General features: G+C 42.4%; 1 long non-coding RNA gene across 1 annotated transcript; it reads right to left on the reverse strand.

Moving 5' to 3' along the window:
• Positions 1-2,806: 2,806 nt before the first annotated feature.
• On the reverse strand, positions 2,807-13,355 carry LOC129699057 (uncharacterized). Its single transcript, XR_008723766.1, has 2 exons — positions 11,180-13,355; positions 2,807-3,387 (listed from the first exon to the last, which is right to left on the reverse strand). It is a non-coding gene; the product is annotated as an uncharacterized LOC129699057 (long non-coding RNA).
• Between the last annotated feature and the right edge of the window lie 7,916 nt (positions 13,356-21,271).

The following is a 21,271-nucleotide window of genomic DNA, read 5'->3' on the forward strand; positions in this document are numbered from 1 at the left end:
TAAAACTAAAAATAGCTAAAGCGACAGAATATTCCAGCGATTTTCCGTTAATAATTAACTAGGCTGAACATCCTCGATTTGAACAGCCTAGGGAAAATCGCATTTTAAACCCGCCCCCCTCTAAACGGCGCCAAAATCGCGCACACGAGCTGGGACAGATTTTCAGCGACGCTTCAGGTAGGCTTGGCAACATACCTACATACTGTATCTCTAAACTAAACGAAACTAAACTAAACTAAATTTCCCAAAGTCAGCATTATCAGTGAGAAATTCTGCTAATTTCAAGAGATTGTGGCCTCTAGTTAATGAGCATAATTTCTGAGCTGCTTCACATATGAGGATTTTCAGTTTCAACTTACCATGTGTGCTGCTTGTATCCATGTGAGGAGCTCAATTCTCAGTTGTGTACTGTGAATAACAATGAAGCCATCCAGTGTTGTGTTAAAGGTACCTTGCACTTAGGAAATCAGTCCAATAAATTGAAATCGAATCACTTTCCTCTCATAAATCCCATTATGATGGCACCAATTTTATAATTTGAAGAAGCCAGTGGAGGGATAGCTGGAGATTTTGTGTAAAAGTTTATCATCGCTTTTAATGCGCAAGTTTCCTGCTTGAATTTCTACCCACTATTACTTTGGTTCTGAATTTATTCATTGGTCCCATAGGAAGCACTTTGACATTTCCGCTTGCTTTGGGATTCAAACTTGATGAGTAAAGATAGGTAGAAGGACTGTAACCAGCTATTGCTTAATGTATGCCGATCATTGTTGATTCATGTCTGTCTTCAGAATACTAGTGTATGCCATTTATGAGTTATTCTTTAATGCAGTGTATAAGTCTTGTATAATTTATGTTCAACATGTTTTTTGTGTTGTCTCGGTCTGCGTGCCCATGATGCTGCTCCAAGCATTATTTTCATTGTATCTGTCCCTCAAGCTGGAAAGGGTACCGAGAAGATTTATGAGGATGTTGCCAGGGCTAGAGGGTCTGGGACTCTATTCCTTGGAGCGCAGGAGAATGAGGGGTGATCTTATTGAGGTGGATAAAATCATGAGAGGAATAGATCGGGTAGATGCACAGTCTTTTACCCAGAATAGGGGAATTGAGAACTTGAGGACATAGGATTAAAGTGAGAGGGGAAAAAAATAATAGGAACCTGAGGGGTAACTTTTTCACACAAAGGTTGGTGGGGGTATGGAACAAGCTGCCAGAGGAGGTAGTTGAGACAGGGACTATCCCAACATTTAAGAAACAGTTAGACAGGAACATGGATAAGACAGGTTTGGATGGAATTTATTGAATAACTGAGATTTCATTCTTGTGTTTAGAACTGTGATTGACAAAATTACATATAGCAAGTATCCATAATCATCAGAATAAGGAGACAGGCAGAGAATTCTGCTGTTTTCATAAATCAGTGCGACAGGATGTGGTCACATAGTTTTAGCCATGGCTTTACATCCTATCAAGAAATTGGACACTTCAACAATACAGCATGTCTCCCAGTACTGTATTGAAATATCAGCCAGATATTATTTCATATCATGGAGCAGGCTTGAACATTTAAGCTTCTGACAGTGGTAATTAAGACAAATTAACACTTGTAGAGATTAGGTTAGGTAGTTACAAAAAAAAGACAACAAAAATAGGGCTTCCAAAGCAAAATTGTACACAAATTAAAATATAATAACACCATAATTGTTATTTGTCTTCACGCTGTCAATATTTACTGCTCAAAATCACTGGTAGACAAAGATGAAACCAAACCATATTTGCTTTAGTTCTTAGCAGTAAAGATGCACTGTTATAATATATAATCTTCTCCTAATTTCACATCAATAATGACGGTATCATGTTACCAATTGAGCCAACCATCAATGTTCTGTTTGAATTCCGTTTTGTATTTTAATTGGCTGTTTCCTGTTTCCCAGACTCTTTACCCACTGCGGTAACAAATCAATAATTTAAATATTTTTGTTTACTATTTCCCACCAATAGACAAGGCATAGGCAAAACACCAATGCATGCTAAGATTACGTGTAGAAACCAATTACTTTCCACTGAGACAAAAGTATTGCCTTCTGGTGTTTTGGGAACCTTTCAGTTCTCTACATGGATTTTCTGTAGGCATGATTATATTTAGCTTCACAGAAAATATTTTACAGGTTATTAAAGCTTCTTTACACGACAAGGCATTATTTCTGTAAAACTTGCACCATGTTGCATGTTTTAGACCATTTATTAATGTTAACCTTTTTCTTACATGTCGAGTTTTTCCAAATGATGCCACCATTTCCTTCAAAGAAAGCTTCTGTTTTTGTTTCATGTGACCAGTTGGTTAAAACTGATTGAATGGTGATCATTATAAAGGGAGAAAGAAGAGAAGAAGCAATAAACTGTGCATACCCATACCTTAATTACTAATACCCTTGTCCCTGCTTAGTAATATACCTGTATTGTTTACTGGATTTAGTGTCAAATTCTTTACTGTAAATGGTGGGCATCAGTTATATTTAAACAGAATCAAAATAATAAATTTTTTGTTCAATGTAGAAATATGCTTATAAATATGCTTTATAAACGCTGTTCCTGAAAAGTAAGGCATACACATATCTCAGATTGCCATATACACTGTATAAAACGGGCTCCCAATGGCTAATTAGTTAACTCCTTGAACACCTGATGATGCTCATAAGCGGTGAGAGAAAAAGGCAATTTACTGCAAGCAGCACTGAAGTAATGTTCTTACAGTGAGACAGTACGAATGAGCCAAGTGCCAAAGAATACACTTTATAGACACAAATAATCGTAAATTAGCAATGTCACCTTTAGGAGAAGGCATTTTTTATTATTGTTAGTGAGGCTGGTGAGTAGGTTTGATGTTTTATTCTCCTGGGATTAAACGTCCCAGTATGTCAGAGCCCTATCTCTATCAGCTTCACAGAAGGGAGCACAGCCAACTTGTTCCCATACTTCTCCGTGATTGATAGCAGATGGCATGGTTTAAAATAAACCTATCCATTAACAGTACTCAATGTTTCTACTCAAGGCATTTACAACTGTCTGAACTGCTGCAGAGATTCAAGCAAGGGTACGCAGTGTGCGGCTCATTTTATCTCTAACAGCTGCACAGGTGCAAATTTTGCCCAGATTATGCATGTTCGATGAAAATTTTCATTAACTTTGCCTTTCCTACTATCAAGCTGCATTCACGCTCCCAGCAAGGGATGCATGTTGATGACTTATTAGTGAGCCAATGATCATTTTGTAATTAGTTTTGTTGTTTTGTTTTCCCCGACTCGTGGAAGAAGCGAGCTTGGTTCCATCTTGAAAATCCTTTCCAATTTTTAAGCATGGCTTCTTAAAGCAGTGCTGTCTCTTGATCTATTAAAAAAAAATGTAAAAATAAATAAAATTGATGCCTCTGAAATCTCCTATTTTTTGTCACAGATTTTTGCACAGCAAGCCAGAGCAAATTGAATCCTCCCAGATCTCTTTCAATGTGTGTCTATATGAGACATCCTGCACACTGATGGTGCAGTTTAGTTTAGAGATACAACAGGGAAACAGGCTCTTCGACCCACCGAATCCACACCGACCAGCGATCCCCGCACACTAACACTATCACACATACTAAAGGGCCTGTCCCACTTGGGCGTCATTTGCGCGTCATTTACGCAACATCATTTATGCGTCACGGTGCATTACGCGCGCGTCGTGATGCGCACGTGATGCACGCATGGTGCGCATTACGTGCACATGATGCGTGGTGACGTAGCTAGTGACGCGCGGTCGCATGCGGCGCCCCAGGATTTTGGGATGTACAAAATCTTTGCGCACCATCTGCGTGACACGCAAATGACGCCCAAGTGGGACGGGCCCTTAACACTATCCCACACACACTAGGGACATTTACAATTTTACCAAGCCAATTACCCTACAAACCTGTATGATTTTGGAGTGTGGGAGGAAACCGGAGTACCTGGAGAAAGCCTACACAGGTTAAGGAGAGAGTGTACAAACATCATACAGACAGCACCCATAGTCAGGATGGAACCTGGGTCTCTGGCGCTGTACGGCAGCAACTCTACCACTGCACCACTGTGTCGCCCAGTTAGATATACTGTTTATACTGTAATAGGGGGCCATGAAGTGTTGTCACAGCTTAACAAGACTTTAAAACAAATGAAAACACATAGATATAGTATAGAGATATAAATAATAATTTTGGCGGCATGGGGGCGCAGAGGTAGAGTTGCTGCCTTACAATGCTTGCAGCGCCGGAGACCCGGGTTGGTGCTGTCACATTCACCGAGTTTGTATGTTCTCTCCGTGACCACGTGAGTTTCATCTGAGATCTTCAGCATCCTCCTAAACTCCAAAAACGTACAGGTTTGTAGGTTCATTGGCTTGGTATAAGTGTAAATTCTCCTTAGTGTGTGTCAGATAGTGTGTCAGGTAAGGTACAAAGGTAAGCTAGCCAAGAATATATAGGATACGGGGATACAAGGGAAATAGGGAGAGGGCAGGAACGGGGTACTGATTCGAGATGATCAGCCATGATCACATTGAAGGGCCGAAGGGCCGAATGGCCTATTCCTGCACCTATTGTCTATTGTCTATTATGATAGTAGTCTACATCAATTTCATATTTGTGCAAATTAAACATGAAATAAATATGCACCATCCAAGATAAAACATTGTAAAATACAGCAAATGTACCAGCAATTATATTTGTATGGCAAGACGTAAGCAACCATGGTTGCTTATGCAGAAATTTTTATTCATATATAGGTGTGACCTCTTTTCTCTCCTCAGTGTAAGCAAAATCATTGCTTCTCTGTGTAATGGAAAACACATTTCTGTAATGAACTATAAGCATTCATGAAGACTTACAAAATATATGGTTGTATGAACATTAGAATCATGACTACATTTATTTAGTAAGTGAAACTTACTTGAAATTTAGAAAATGTTAACATTTAAGTGCTCTATACTTATATTCTCAATATTCTCAATACATGATAAAAATACAAAGAGCTGGAGGAACTCAGCTTGCCAGTCTGTGTATGTTGAGGGAATTGGCTTATGATAGTTTGGGTCAGACCACCTTCTTCAAACTGATAGGAATGGTGGGGAGAAAGCTGAAAAAGAGGGGTGATGGCAGGACAACGACCTGCAAGTGATAGATGGATATAGGTGAGAGAGGTTTGATTACCAGATGGGAGGAGTAAAGGGCAAAGGATAGAGGTGAAAAGGGGGCCAAACGGGTGTCAAATCAAGAGAGAAGAGGAGTAGTCAATTGGAAAACTGGAGGCTTTCTATCCATATCTGACACCCTTTTGTCTTCTTTTCATCTCCTGCCTTTGGCACTTAATGTACCCTCTAATGTGCATCCACCTATCATTCCAACCTCTTTTTTCCAGCTTTCTCCCCCTTACCTTTATCAGTCTGAAGAATGGGCCAAACCCGAAACATTGCCTGTCCATGCCCTACATACTGTAGATGCTGTCGGACCCGTTGAGATCCTCCAGCACTTTGTGTTTTGCTCAAGACACCATGATCTGTAGATTGTTGTGTCACCATGCCTATTATGTTGTTTTCAGTATTGAGAAAATCAAACAGTTTAACTAGCTAGATAAAATATCTAATTCAAGATACAATATAATCCATTTTTTAAATACACGTGAACTGCTGTTTATCAAGTCCAAACCTATTGCCTTGCTTTGATGGTAAAAACCAGCAATTATACCTGGAAAACTTTCTCGAACCATGGAGGTCCACCCTTCCCTTGGCTGCCAAGGTGTTTCTGACACTACAGTCCATTGCACGATTCTGCTCCCTCTTTGTCTGCAAAGACCTTGGACAAATGAGTATCCGTACATATCTGTGGGCATTGTCGGACTGCAGGGAAGACAGGTGAATAACTTGTCTCAATATGGGCGACACCGTGGCGCAGCGGTAGAGTTGCTACCTTACAGCACCAGAGACCTGGGTTAGATCCTGACTACGGGTGCTGTCTGTACGAAGTTTGTATGTTCTTCCTGCGACTGCGTGGGTTTTCTTGGGGAGATACAGTTTCCTTCCAAACTCCAAAGATGTACAGGTTTGTAGCTTAATTAGGCTTTGGTACAATTGTAAATTGTCCCCTGTGTGTAGGTTAGTGCAGGATAATCACTGGTCGGCATGGACCTGGTGAGTTGAAGGACCTGTTTCCGCGCTATATCCCAAAAGTCTAAATTTGTAATGTTTTCATCAAACTATTTGTGTTTGCTCTAACGATGGTTGTTTGTGAATCCTTTTGATTTTTTAATCAATGTATTGTTTTTTGATTATTTTTGAATGCCAGGGATATTAAAAAACACTAAAGTAAGCACCTTGACAGCAGTGGCAGGGACGATTTTTGGAGGCCTGTTAACGATACTCAGAGGTTCTTGTCCTCTATCGTTGTCCAGTTCATTGGCTATATTTAAGGGGGAGTTAGATGTGGCCCTTGTGCCTAAAGGGATCAGGGGGTATGGAGAGAAGGCAGGTACAGGATACTGAGTTGGATGTATTAGCCATGATCGTATTGAATGCTGGTGCAGGCTCGAAGGGCCGAATGACCTACTCCTGCACCTATTTTCTATGTTTCTATGGTTTTATCTGTTTCTGGCTGCACCCATCACTTGATGATTGGAAGTCCCATTAATATTCTAAGGTTTTGTTCCAGCACTGATTCCATTAGCAAGATCAAACTTAAAGATGTTGTGCAGATGAGCTTGAACAGGGAGGGATTGCATACGATAGACAACAGACCCCCGTTAGGAACATCCCAACATATCCTGTTTCCTTGGCATAGATTCAAGCCAATGTAATTCTATCTAATACTAGACTAAATGGGATCTGTTGAGTCCCAGTCACACGGGAGGTCTTGTCTCCCAACGCGGGGGGGGGGGGTTGTGCTGGGGGTTGTGGGGGGGTTGGGGGGTAGGGGATTGTAGGGGCCGGGGGTTGTCTGTGGGGTGTGGGGGGGGGTGGGTGTGAGCGGCGGGGGTGTGTGGGGGCGGGGGCAGTGGGCGGGGAGTGAGCTCGGGGGGAGTGAGCTTGGGGGGAAGAAGATGGGGGGATCTATAGGGGAGAGGGAGGAATCACGTGGGAGGAGGGAGAATCCAGCGAGGGGGGCCAGAGGGGTAGTGGCTGAAAATGGCGGCGCAATGGGAACTCACAGCGGGCGCTGGTAGCTGGGCATTCTCCTCTGCCGGGAACAGAGGCTTCACTTTCCGTTTGGCAACATTTCCGACTGGGCTGGGCTGGGGCTCCGGGCTGGGCTGGGCTGGGCTGGCGCTGGGCTGGGTCTCTGGACTGGTCTGGGCTGGGCTGGGTCTCCGACTGGTCTGGGCTGGGCTGGGTCTCCGACTCTGGGCTGGCTGGGCTGGGCTGGGTCTCCGACTCTGGGCTTGGTTGGATCTCTGACTCTGGGGGCTGGGCTGCTTGGGGCTGGGCTCCCACGCTTGGGGCGGGATCTCTGCTGGGGCTGGGCTGCTTGGGGCTGGGCTGCTTGGGGCTGGGCTGCTGGGGGGGGGGGGCTGCTTGGGGCGGGGCTGCTTGGGGCGGGGTGAGGCGGGGCGGGGCAGGGCGGGGCAGGGCAGGGCAGGGCAGGTCTGAGCTCGGCTGGGCTGGGCAGCTTCGGGTCCCTCCGAATGTCCGGTTGGAAACCTCCGCCAGTCATCCTCAGCTCCAGTAAAGACGCGATGGTGCAGGAAGGGGCGGACGGTCCCAGGGAGTGACAGGGGAAAAGACTACTCTGCGCGCCACTGACCGGCAGGAGAAGAGATTGATCCACGCACACACGTTTTTTACTTTTACCACATTCAACCGATCGGAACGTAACTTGGTACATGCGCAGCACAGAAGAACGGTGAGTGAACTGGTGAAAAATTGTAGCTCTATCACAAACCATTTTTGCGCAAATAGAAAGGCTGCCAAACCGGAAGATAACAAGATCAGTTTTAGTTATGTATAGATAACGATGGGAGACCTGGTGGGGGGGGGGGGGGAGGCGCCGAGAATGAAGCGAGACACACATATGGGGGGGGGGGGGGGGGGGGGGGCAGCAACAACTGGCAGGACCAGAGGGGGGGACAGAGGGGGGCAACAGGGGGGGGAGGAAGGCCTGCAGCCAAGTGCAGTGGCCGGCAGTAGATAGGACTGTTCAGTGAACTTTCGTAACTTTGTCAGTGCTAAAAAATGCAACACTTGCGTACTGCCTGGGTGAAGTCTGCTGTAAGAATCTACTGGGTTGTACGCATGGGCGGAAATCTTGAGGGGCGGGGGACGTGGGGCCAGTCCCCCCCCCCCCCCCCCCCATATATTTTGAGAGGTGGGGAAAATTCCCCCCCCCCCCCCCCTCCCCATATATTTTGTGACCTGGGCGCTACAGCCAGTCCCAGGTCGGCTCGCTTTCCCTAGGTCTGGCAGTAGTGCCCAGGTCACCTACATGCCCCAGGACTGGCTGTAGTGCCCAGGTCGACCCGCCTGCCCCAGGACTGGCTGTAGCGCCCAGGTCGAACCGCCTGCCCGGGAATGGCTGTAGTGCCCAGTTCGGCTCACATGCCCCACACTACAAGGATGTGCAGGTTTGTAGATTAAGTGCTTTGGTAAATTGTAAATTGTCCCTAGTGTGTCGGATGGTGTACGGGGTGATTGCTGGTCGGCACAAACACAGTGGGCCATAGGACCTGCAGTTCCCAGGTCGCCTGCACACCCAGGTCGACTCGCCTGCCCCGGGACTGGCTGTAGCGCCCAGTTCGGCTGCCTGGTCTGGCTGTAGCGCCCAGGTCTGGCTGCAATTCCCAGGTCGCATGCATGCCCCGGGACTGGCTGCAGTTCCCAGGTCACGGAAACGAATTGAAAAAAAATATGCCTGCGGGCCGGATGATTTTGGGTTACGGGGTGGATCCGGCCCGCGGGCCGTAGGTTGCCGACTCCTGTCCTAGATGTTAGGTCTCATTGTGTCCCCCCCCCCCCCCCATGTTTTGCAAAACAAAGCATTTCACTGCACTTAGGTACATGCGACAATAAAGTATCATTGAATCATTAATTTGAATTAAATCGTTGAATCTTGGTTTTGCACGCTTAATCTCACTTGGGCTATGGATACGAAAAGCTGCACAAACCAGCAAAAAAACAAGTTCCTCTGGTTAGGTAGTGACCATTAGGGAATCAAAAACCATGACTCTAGCAAAGAAGCTGTACGATTCCAGATTCTCCCAGAATGTTATCCAGATTATGTTCCAAGATTTGTTGATAAAATCTGCTCACGGCAAATTGAATAAAGCTGCTCTATTTCTACTACTATGTAGGTCCCTGGCAGTGGCTGTTTTTTTTTAATGTTGTATATGTAAATCTGATGAATGGAATTTTAGTCATAAATGTTGGAGAAATAGTCAGTACAAAATGCAAAAGAGAGACAGCTGGCACTCTTGAACAACCAATGAAAATGTTTTAAGGTTAAATGTGACATTTTTTAGCACCAGTATTCTGCCTGTTCAAAATGGCGGGGCGAAGGTGTCAATAAAAAATGTAGGTAAAATATTTAAAGTTATTTTTAAAGTACGTTTTCCTCATTGCTTATCTCAGGTCTAAATTACTGGTCCGGATCGTCTGGATAAATGAACACAGTTTCAGATAGAATTGTGGGCATTTAATAACATCCCTTACTGGCATCAAAGCACTGGTATCAGAAGGTACACGTTTATGGTTATTAAACTCTACCACAACCTCGTTACAGTACGTTGTAGGAGCAGGAGTAAGCTGAATAAGGGGTAAGCCATTTAAAACGGAGACGAGGAAACACCTTTTCTCACAGAGAGTTGTGAGTCTGTGGAATTCTCTGCCTCAGAGGGCGGTGGAGGCCGTTTCTCTGGACACTTTCAAGAGAGAGCTAGATAGGGCTCTTAAAGTCAGTTAAATCAGGGGATATGGGGAGAAGGCAGGAACAGGGTACTGATTAGGGATGATCAGCCATGATCACATTGAATGGCGGTGCTGGACCGAAGGGTCGAATGGCCTACTCCTGCACCTATTGTCTATTGTCTATTGAATGACCCGTTGAGCTGTTGATGGTTAAAATTCTGTCTTGTCCACTTTGCTATTCGATCCAAATATCTATTTTTTTCTCTCAGCCAACAAACGCAATCATACTTTAAAATCGGTTTCTTTTCTCAATCTATCCGGCATGCTTATAGTTCTGTGAAATTTGCAACGGCATGAGGCAGCGCAAGGAACCTAGATTTGTTGTGGCAATCATCTCAAAATCTACAGCACGGATAACTCTCAGGTGCGGTGAAATGCTGTCCAGAATTTCTTTAGCTCGGTTGTAATGATTTTTGGAAAAAAATCTATCAAAAGTAAATGTAAAAACAAGTGAGCTGCTATTGCAAACAGCAACAGTTTTAAATAGTGTGTTGCAAAGGGTTACATGAATGGGTGGATAATCCAAGAAAAATTTAAACAGATGTTTGGCTCAATTAGTAGCACTGCTGTCTTTGGACCAAGGCATTGAGAATTTAGCTCTAACTAACATTGATAGGCGGCTGTAGGGTTGGGAGAAGTCCACTAATGAGGGGTCAGTTCTTTCATGAGACATTAAATTGAGGACATTAAAAGAGAGAGAAATGGATCTCGAGTATCAAACCATCACTGCCTCAGTGCAGAAGGCACTTCCCCGGGGGATATAAGACAGTGGATCGGAGGACAGTCGGTCAACAGCTCATCAAGTTAAGCCACCGTCTAGTGTGTCTCCTAGCAACACTGGTAAAGTTTAGGGAAGATGCTGCCAGATTGCCCTTTGGGCTGGAAAATGGTTTACATCAAAGGGACAGAAACAGGACAAAATATTTAGACCAAATTGACATTGTCCCTAATGAGTCAGTAACCCCTCTTTGCTTTGGACAATATATTTTCAATAAGCCTTCTCCATGTCAGGTATCATATTTCATGGAGTCACAGTATAAATAAAGTGGGCATCACCACTTCAGGATCAGTTTTTCTCTTTAAGAATATAATATAAATTTTTGATCACATTAAACGTTCATTCAATGGCTCGAAGCTTTCTGAATAAACATTGCAAAATGGTGACTATTCGCCAGCTGATGATGACAATGTTTGAAGTACTACATATCACATCACTTACCGGAAATATAACTTCCTTCTCCAGTACACTTGAGCAAACCAAATGAATTTCTGGTCTCTAAGATTTCCCTTACTCAAAATATTCCAAAAACTGGAGAAATGTGTTTTGTTTTCCCACCACTCACCAATCCCATTTGGTGATGTAATTCTATTGGGAAAATTAAGGCTTCATGACAAATCAGGCTATGTTTCCTAGACTTGGCCCTTAGCTTTGCCAAAAATCATATTTTATTTCATCAGTCACAACTCCTGAGAATTATTCGTAAACTGAGCAACAGAGTGTCAGGGAAAGGTAAGTAAAATTTATAAAAGAAACTGCACATCTGCTTAGTCAACATGAGAAACATGAAATCAGTTTTGGTTTGGCATCACAGCTGTAAAAATTCTGCTTCCACAGCTTATGACACATAAAGAAAGAATGCAGGACTCTCCATTCTTAATTATTTGCTTTGAGAAAGAAAACATATTTGCAGATTTTTGCGTTGTTACCACAGAACTCGGTGGAAATATTTGCCGCAGATATTTTATTCATATACTGTTGGTTTACTTTGGAGCAAATGCAACGATTTTATAACACATGGGAGTTCAGGGGGTGAGAAAATTGTATCAGATCATAACATTCTCATGTTCTCTTCCCTTTAACCCCTCTGCAACACTCCCTTCCCAAACAATAGCATTTTATGCCTTGAGTCTAGTTTCATTTTCAATTGTTTTATAGAGAGGGTAAGGGTGAATGATTTCCAATAGGCAAGAATGGGCTGCAAGGATGTCATATTAAGATAGGGTTTTGTCTTTTTGTTTGAGAATTAAATAACATTGTTCTTCTAAAGCCAACACACCACAAGCTACAGACTATGCATAGTCCTTTAGGATAGGCCATTCTTTTGGATAGGCAAATGGAAGTGCAAGGAATAGAGAGATAGGGATCACGTACAGGCAGATGAGATCAGTTTATCTTGGCGTCATGTTCAGCAGAAACATTGTGGGCCAATGGGCCCATTCCTGTGCTGTTCTGCTCTATAGGTTGACAGTCTGAAACATAGAACATAGAAACATAGAAAATAGGTGCAGGAATAGGCCATTCGGCCCTTCGAGCCTGCACCGCCATTCGATATGATCATGGCTGATCATCCAACTCTGTATCCCATCCCTGCCTTCTTTCCATACCCCCTGATCCCTTTAGCCACAAGGGCAACATCTAACTCCCTCTTAAATATAGCTAATGAACTGGCCTCAACTACCTTCTGTGGCAGAGAATTTCACAGATTCACCACTCTCTGTGTAAAAAATGATTTTCTCATCTCGGTCCTAAAAGACTTCCATCTTATCCTTAAACTGTGACCCCTAGTTCTGGACTTCCCCAACAGCGGGAACAATCTTCCTGCATCTAGCCTGTCCAACCCCTTAAGAATTTTGTACGTTTCTATAAAATCCCCCCTCAATCTTCTAAATTCTAGCGAGTACAAGCCGAGTGTATTCAGTCTTTCTTCATATGAGAGTCTTGACATCCCAGGAATCAGTCTGGTGAACATTCTCTGTACTCCCTCTATGGCAAGAACATCTTTCCTCAAATTAGGCGACCAAAACTGTACGCAATACTCCAGGTGTGGTCTGTACAACTGCAGGGTCTCGACCTGAAATGTCACCCATTCCTTCTCTCCAGAGATGCTGCCTGTCCCGCTGAGTTACTCCAGCATTTTGTATCTACCTTCAATTTAAACCAGCATTTGCAGTTCTTTCATACACACCGTTCTGCTCTATGTTCTATATGTTTGTAAGCCTATTAAATATTTGGAGATTTCTTAAAGTTCCATTGCTGACCTTTCCTGAAAAGGCAGTTTGTTCACTGCTAAGTTGCATTTTCCAGACTTCCCATACCTCTAGGTTAAAAGCCCATGACAAATCCTGAAACCAGTTTCTTCAACTCCTACTTTCCCCATTTCTTCACCACTGATTGTAGGTTTGAGAACACATGAAATATATTATCATCGCCAGAGCTCTTCGCTTCCCTGACTTTTTTTCCTATGTGAGCTATACTTTACCAAAACTCCGTAACTTCTTTCCAACTTCTCTCATGAACAATCATTTTTTAATCTATGGGTTAATTTTATTCGATCCCTCTAAATTTCTCTCTTGCATCAAGTCCATACTGTCTAGAGTTCTAGTAACCCCTGCATCTGCTCTCTCTCTCTCCATCCCCCCCCCCCCCCCCCCCCCCCCCCCCATCAAACCATTCAACGTTCTGGGCTCCACCTTTCCTTGATTATCATTGAATTTTGCATATCTTCTGTACATTTGTCCTAAATACTGTCTATTCTCAAATTCCCTTTTCCCCACAATAAGTCTGAAGAAGGGTCACAACCCAAAACGTTCCCTATTCCTTTTCTCCAGCGGTGCTGCCTGACCAACTGAGTTACTCCAGCTTTTGGTGTCTCTCTATGGTTTGAACCAGCAACTACAGTTTCTCCCTACACTATCTAGAATTATTTCTGCCTCTGCTGTTTCATGTCCTCCAAAGAAGATTATGTTCCCAGCGGTTATCAAGCAACTGATCCATCCTATCACCAACTAGAGAGCGATGCTGACCTACCATCTACATCATTGGAGAATCTCGGACTATTTTTAATTGGACTTACTGGACTTTATCTTACATTAAACATTATTCCCTTTATCCTATCTGTACTCTGAGCACGGTGTGATTGTAATTATGTAGTCTTTCTGCTGACTGGATAGCATGCAACACAAAAACTTTTCACTGAACCTCAGTACCAATGACAATAAACCAAATTAAACTAAAACTAAACCTATTTCTTTTTGCAAAATCTCACTACTTTAAAAATATATAAAATATTTAGATGGCAGAGTGGCGTAGCGGTATAGCTACTGCATTACAGTGCCAGAGGCCCGAGTACGATCTTGTCTACGGGTGCTTGTCTGTACGGAGTTTGTATGTTCTCCCCGTGACTTGCGTGGATTTTCTCTGAGATTTTTGGTTTCCTCCCACACTCCAAAGATGCACAGGTTTGTAGGTTAATTGGCTTGGTATAAATGTAAAATTGTCTCTCGTGTGTGTAGGGTAGTGTGAATGTGCGGGGATCGCCAGTCAGTGCGGACTCAGTGGGCCAAAGGTCCTTTTGTCCACGATATATCTCTAAACTATACTAAACTCTTAAAATAGTTACCTTCTTAGTGCCTGAGCATAACTGTGTCCTGTGAAGTTTTGTTCATTTTCTGATTTTCTCTTAAAACCTTTACCTTCTTAGTGCCTATGCATAACCGTGTGTCGTATGAACTTTTGCTAATTTTCTGATTTTCTCTCTCCCAAGCCATTCACACGTGGAAAGGGCATAAATGTTTCAGGTCAAGGTTATTTTGTCAGAATCCCTATTGTGCACCCAGCCAGGGAGGATCAGAGGTGGAAATTCAAGAAATCATGTACTCACTGAGCTCATAAGGACAATTACAGTCCCAATGAAAAATCTATGTCCCTTTCCACCAATACTATATGATGGTCTATGTCTTTTCAAAAAAATTATGTTTTTACTTCAGATTTAGTTTGTTTTTTTCATTTTCATATCCACCAATGTTTTCTGGGATATTTAAAAGGTACAATACAACTACACAATGTTGGTGGGAAGTTCTAATCAATATCTGGTTACCCTTCCAATTTGGGTGTTGTAATATGGGAAGTATGGGCCAAATAAATAGGGAACAAATATGTTCTCATAAACTAAAAACTATTCTAGTATTAATTTGACATTCATCAGGTTCTATTCGAAAACTGAGTGCATTGCTGCATACAAAAATCTGTAACTCTTTAAGCAAAGAATAAATACTTTCAGCAAGTGTTGCAAGAGGTTGATTTGCAGTAAAAACAATTGGAATTTTATAGCATCAACACTGTTATGGTTCTCAAACCTTACCACAAGTTTTATCAGACAGAATGGACCAGTGAATAAAAACAGGATATGTGGAGAAATGTGGACCAAAAAATAGGTTGGAGAACCGTTTTCAAGGAAAATCCCTGAGGGGAGACAGTGAGGAAGGGAATAACAAAGTTTAGGACCCAAGCAAACAAAAGCAAGGTGAGCAATGGTAAACTATGGATTCATCAGGTTCAGAAATGGAGAAAGACAGGAAGTGGTTACAGAGGGCGGCCCAGTGGTGCAGTCATAGAGTTGCTGCCTTGTTTGGTACAGTACCAGAGACCCGGGTTCGATCCTGACTACGGCTGCTGTCTGTACAGAGTTTGTACAAACTCCCCATGACCTGCGTGTGTATATATTATAAAAAACATTTAAATGGTTGTGGGTGATCATTCATTTGAAAGCCTTCTTATGTATCTTCAAATTCAATCCTGACTCTGTACAGAGTTTGTACGTTCTCCCCGTGACCTGCGTATGTTTTCTCCCGGATCTCCAGTTTCCTCCCACACTCCAAAGACGTACAAGTTTGTAGGTTAATTGACTTGGTATAATTGTAAATTGTCCCTCGTGTGTGTTGGATAGCGTTAGTGTACAGGGATCGCTGGTCGGCACGGACTCGGTGGGCCAAAAGGCCTGTTTCCACGCTGTATCTCTAAACTAAACTAAACTAACATTATTTATCCCCTCTTATATTTAAACTGTTACATAACTGCTTCAAGAAGCAGTCCCCTAGGATATGACATCAACAGAAGCTGCCTGCTTTCCATTCTGCACACTGGTACGACAGCCATTTTCAGGCTTTTTTCTAACTTGACACCATTTCCCAACTGGTGAAGATCCTCATGGGTCAGTAATGGGATCCCTGGAATGGATGAATAGGCTAAATTTTCAATGCTCAGTTCCCAGCCTTAGTACAGTTAGGGATTTTGGCAACACAATGAATTGCGGATGCTGGGATCTTGCATAGAACACAATGTACTGGAGTAATTCAGTGGGTCAGGTATCATCGCCGGAGGACATTGGTGGGCCACATAGAAGGTCGGGACACTCCTTCAGATCCTGGCACTTGGGGCAGGTCTTTTTTTAACTCCAGGTATAGGACTGCTATGCAGAGGTACCTCCTCATTAACTTCTCAACATGACAGGCAGGGATCGTTCTAAGGTGGATGGCGAGGCAAATCCACCATATTTCTGAACTCCCATTTCAGTTAAAACGTACCTTTTTTTTTAAAACCTTGCATAGTTCACCGGATTTTTGCTTTAGAAAGATAGAAAATATCAATAAAACTGGTGCACAGAGTTTATGTAAAATATAAAAACAGACCTTAAAAAATGTTTTCTTGAAATTTGAACATTGCAGATTGTTTATACATTGAAGGATAGAAGTCGTTCTCACACCAATATAAAACTCCTTCAGTGAGTACAGAAGTTGATGAAATGAACCATAGTTCTGTATGGTTGATTCTCCTTCACAGTCAGCAATCAGATTCGACAAAGTATATAATTTTTGCAGATGCCATGTGACAAAATGTATATCATATGCTTGCAAAAGCAATTGTGGTACACAAAGGATTAAAACTTCTAAAATGTTGATTTAAAGCACAAATGCGAAAAGATTCGAACTGATGACAAGTCTGAGGTATGTTCAAGGAAATGTGAAAGTGCTTTTTATTTAATAATGGCAAACGGCTTATGTGAGGACAATGAAATAAGAGACTTCAATTTTAAAAGGAGGAGGAGGCTTGTTCTGTGCCCATAGTGTGGTCTGACCTCAACTCATTGCTATGACCAGCTGTTGGGAAGTATATGGGTGTAGTCCTGGGTTCCAGCACAACCGAGTCATTCAGGCCCCACATGAGCGTCATTAATCCAAGTGGAAGTTGTGGTTTGGAACAGATTGCTTGTTCTTTAAAATAAAATCTCTCTCCCTCTGTGTGTGTGTGTGTGTGTGTGTGTGTGTGTGTGAGAGAGAGAGAGAGAGAGAGAGAGAGAGAGAGAGAGAGAGAGAGAGAGAGAGAGAGAGAGAGAGAGAGAGAGAGAGAGAGAGAGAGAGAGAGAGAGAGAGAGAGAGAGAGAGAGAGAGAGAGAGAGAGAGAGAGAGAGAGAGAGCTTTCTTCCTCACATATTGGATTTGGCAAATAACTTAAAAATAATTTGGGGGATATTTTTCTGTCTTATCCAATTAGCCCCGACTTGCGCCAACACACTTAAGTTTGGTTATTTTTGGAACTGGATACTTTGTTCTACACAATGTGCGCGACTCATTTACAAATTTGGTGCAATCTATGGCAGGATGCTACTGGTTTACCGGTCTGGTTCATGTGATCTTCATCATCACCAAAGAAGTGATGTGTGAGGGAGAAATGTAACTTGCAGCCTTTGTCAGCTTCCTCACGTAACATAGTCATTTTTCTACTTTAAAGTGAGAACATCTGGTAACACCTTGGGGTCAGTCATGCTCTTTGCTAATGTTGCAACAGAAGAGCATTGAGCAACAATTTAGTTGCAGTACTGCACTTCTTGAGAAAACTTTACTTCTTCAAACACTTTTTAAGTGCGGTCACTTTTCTTTTTTTCTGATGGGAGTAGAGTTTAAAAAATAAAGATGAACATGAGGTGTTCCCTCTCTGGATAAATGGTCAACTGTAAGACGAGGGGATCTTACGGAAACCTGACCATTATATATGAGCAAATTAGTTCACAGAGCAGACTTCGTTCTGGGTTTAGTCCAGAAATGGAATGGATTCTAAAGTTTCCAGTGGAAACCCTAACAAATCAGCTATCTGCTGTAAATCTGATACAGTGCATTCTCTCAGGAGCCTTGAGTTTATTACCAGTATTACACTGGACTGGAGGAAGTGTAAAACAAAGCTTTTCCAGTATTTCCCAGCTGTTATGCTATTTTCATGCAACGCAAATGCCAACTCAGTCACATCTGTATCTGCTGATGTTGCCCCTATGACATATGTTCTGCATCTGACCTTATGTGCAGCTTGGGCTGTGATTTTTCCCTCTCTACTTTTTTTTTCTGTCCTGCCCTGCTGTAAATTCAGAGTACAAAGTAGCTCAACTCACTCTCGTAGCAGTATACATCTGCTCTCTTAAAGCAAACTGAATTTGCTCGAGGTTTGGTTATGTGCTTTTAATTTTTGAAATTCTTTCTGACTCGGGAAGTGATCAGCTGCAGTGGAAATGATGCTGTATAAAACTGGCTTCAAGTCCGTACATATCGAGATGTATGAAATCGGCTAGAGTTGCCATTATTGATGCCATTTCAATAAATCTTTTTGTTGATCCAAAAGATTAACATTAAATAATGATTTTCATGACATTCCAAATATTGTACAGATAATTACATACTTTTGAAATGTTGCAACTTTATAAAACTTTGGTTAGGCTGCATTTGGATTATTTTGCATTTCTGGTCACCCCATTCGAAGAAGAATGTGGAGGCTTTGATGAAGAGGATACAAGAGGTTTACCAGAATGCTGCCCAGGTTAGAAGGTATTAGCTATAAAAAGAGGTTGGACAAATTTGGATTTTTTCTCTGGAGTGTCAGAGGCTGAGGAAAACTTTAATAAATAAAATTATGAAAGGCATAAATAGGGAAGGCGCTCAGAACCTTGTTCCCAGGATGGAATTGTCAAAGACTAGAGAACATAGTTTAAAGTTAGAGGGGAAAAGTTTGAAGGAGATGTGCGGGACAAGTTTTATTGTGCAGAGAGTGGTGGGTGCCTGGAACACAGTGCCAGGTGTGGTAATGGAGTAGTGGTGTTTACGAGGCTTTGAGAAATACACATGGATATGCAAGGAATGGTGAAATGCAGGCAGAGGAGATTAGTTTAACTTTGCACCATATTTGGTACAGGCATTATGGGATTTACATTCTAATAGAGGCATAGAGTCGTAGAGTCTTACAATGTGGAAACAGGCCCTTCACCCCAACTTGCTGTCACCAACCAACATATCCCATCTACACTAGTCCCACTTGCCTGCATTTGGCCCTCTAAACCTGCCCTATCCATGTGCCTGGTCAAATGTTTCTTAAACCTTGCAATACCACCTGCCTCAGCTATGTCCTCTGGCAGTTCATTCCTTACACCTATCCCACTCTGTTTGAAAAAATTACTCCTTAGGTTCCTATTAAATCCACAAAATGTTACTGTTATAAACAAGGAAAATCAGACGCCGAAAGGCCTGATTCCATGCTGTGTTGTTTCTATTACAGTGCTCTTTCCAAAGCATTTATAAATTGAGTAAAGATGAACAATGTATTTATTTTATTCTTTTCAAATGATGCCTGGACCTACAACGCACATTCCTGAAACTCCAGTAGTGAATTGGGAAATAATTAAAAGATGACTTTTCAAATTCAAAATGCCTGATGTAATGCCTGACAGCAGTTAAAAAAAAAAAGATACAATGATTGTCTCCTGTGAAACGTTATGAAATTTGCAGGCAATGTGAACAGCATGATTGATACTTGGTCTACAAAATTACCATCAGAAACTTATATTGAAACCGAGCACAATCCCACTGCCACTGATTATGGTAATAACTGTCCCAACTATTTTTCATTGTTTAGCATTGTTTCACCTTTTTTATGTTTTTAAAGTTGTCTATAAGCATTTATCTCTATTCTAATTGTGTATTTAAAATGTTCTTTTGAAGATAATTATCTTTAATACATTTAGTTGCTTAAGTGCTCAGATCTCTTAAGGATAATTAAATTTTTTGTTGTGGATGTGTTGGGCACCTGAAGAAGGGAAACGTCACGTATTCCTTCGCTTCATAGATGCTGCCTCACCCGCTGAGTTTCACCAGCATTTTTGTCTACCTTGGATTTTCCAGCATCTGCAGTTCCTTCTTAAACAAGGCAAATAAATCTCCTGGGCCTGATCAAATATATCCCCGGACATTGTGGGAAGTTAGAGAAGAAATTGTAGGTGTCCTGGCGGAGATATATGAATCATTGTTAGACATGTGTGTCGTGCCAGAGGTAGGAGGTTGGCTAATGCTAAAGCAAATGCCTTCATTTTAGAAGGGCTGAAAAGAAAAACCTGGGATCCATCGACCAGTAAGGTAGGAAAGTTACACAAAAAAGCTGGAGAAACTCAGCGGGTGCAGCAGCATCTATGGAGCAAAGGAAATAGGCAACGTTTCGGGCCGAAACCCTTCTTCAAAAGTCTTTCCTTGGTAGGAAAGTTACTGGAGAGGATTCTGAGGTTAAGATAGACATGCATTTGGAAAGCATTGATTTGGGACAGTCGACATTATTTTGTGTGTGGGTGGTTATATCTCATGCCTTTGATAGAGTTTGTTGAAGAAGTAACTAAGGTTGATGAGTGTACAGTCATAAACATTGTCAATACAGACTTCATCAAGGTCTTTGATATGTTTCCACATGGTGGGCTGCTTTGTGAGATTAACTTACATACGTTCCAGGAAGAGCTAGTTAACTAGATACAGAATAAGCTTCATGATAGTAAGCAGAAGGTGGTGGTGGAAACTTGTTTTTCAGACTAGAGGCTTATTGCAAGTGATCGGTGACTAGGGATCAGTGTTTGGGCCATTGTTGTTTGTCATCTATCTGAACTAATTCTTGATAAAGCAGATCTAACATCTGCCACCGAGATGTATGGGACAGAGCCAACGAGGGACAGGGGGGACTTGCCTACGTGGAACTTTGTTTGTCTGTCCTTGCCTTCAATTTTGGCTTGCAGCCCGTGATGGCATTCAGATCCTGCCAGAATCACTTGGCATCTCCTTGGTTAAAATGAGTCTCCAACTTGTTTTAGAATTCTCTCATGGCATCCTTGACAGCCTCGTGGACATCATGATTCACCATGTTGTACACCCTTCCTGAAAGCCTTACATCTGAGGTTTAGTAGGGAATTAATCTCTCCGTTTGTGCAAGGTTTCTGGTCAGGATAGAGCCAGAATGTCATCGTCATGGCATTTCTTGATAAAACTGGTGACATAGAAACATAGAAACATAGAAAATAAGTGCAGGAGGAAGCCATTCGGCCCTTCGAGCCAGCACCTCCATTCATAGAAACATAGAAACATAGAAATTAGGTGCAGGAGTAGGCCATTCGGCCCTTCGATCATTGTGATCATGGCCGATCGTCCCCTATCAGTAACCCGTGCCTGCCATCTCCCCATA

The sequence above is a fragment of the Leucoraja erinacea genome, chromosome 7 (assembly GCF_028641065.1).
Source record: "Leucoraja erinacea ecotype New England chromosome 7, Leri_hhj_1, whole genome shotgun sequence".
NCBI lineage: Eukaryota > Metazoa > Chordata > Chondrichthyes > Rajiformes > Rajidae > Leucoraja > Leucoraja erinaceus.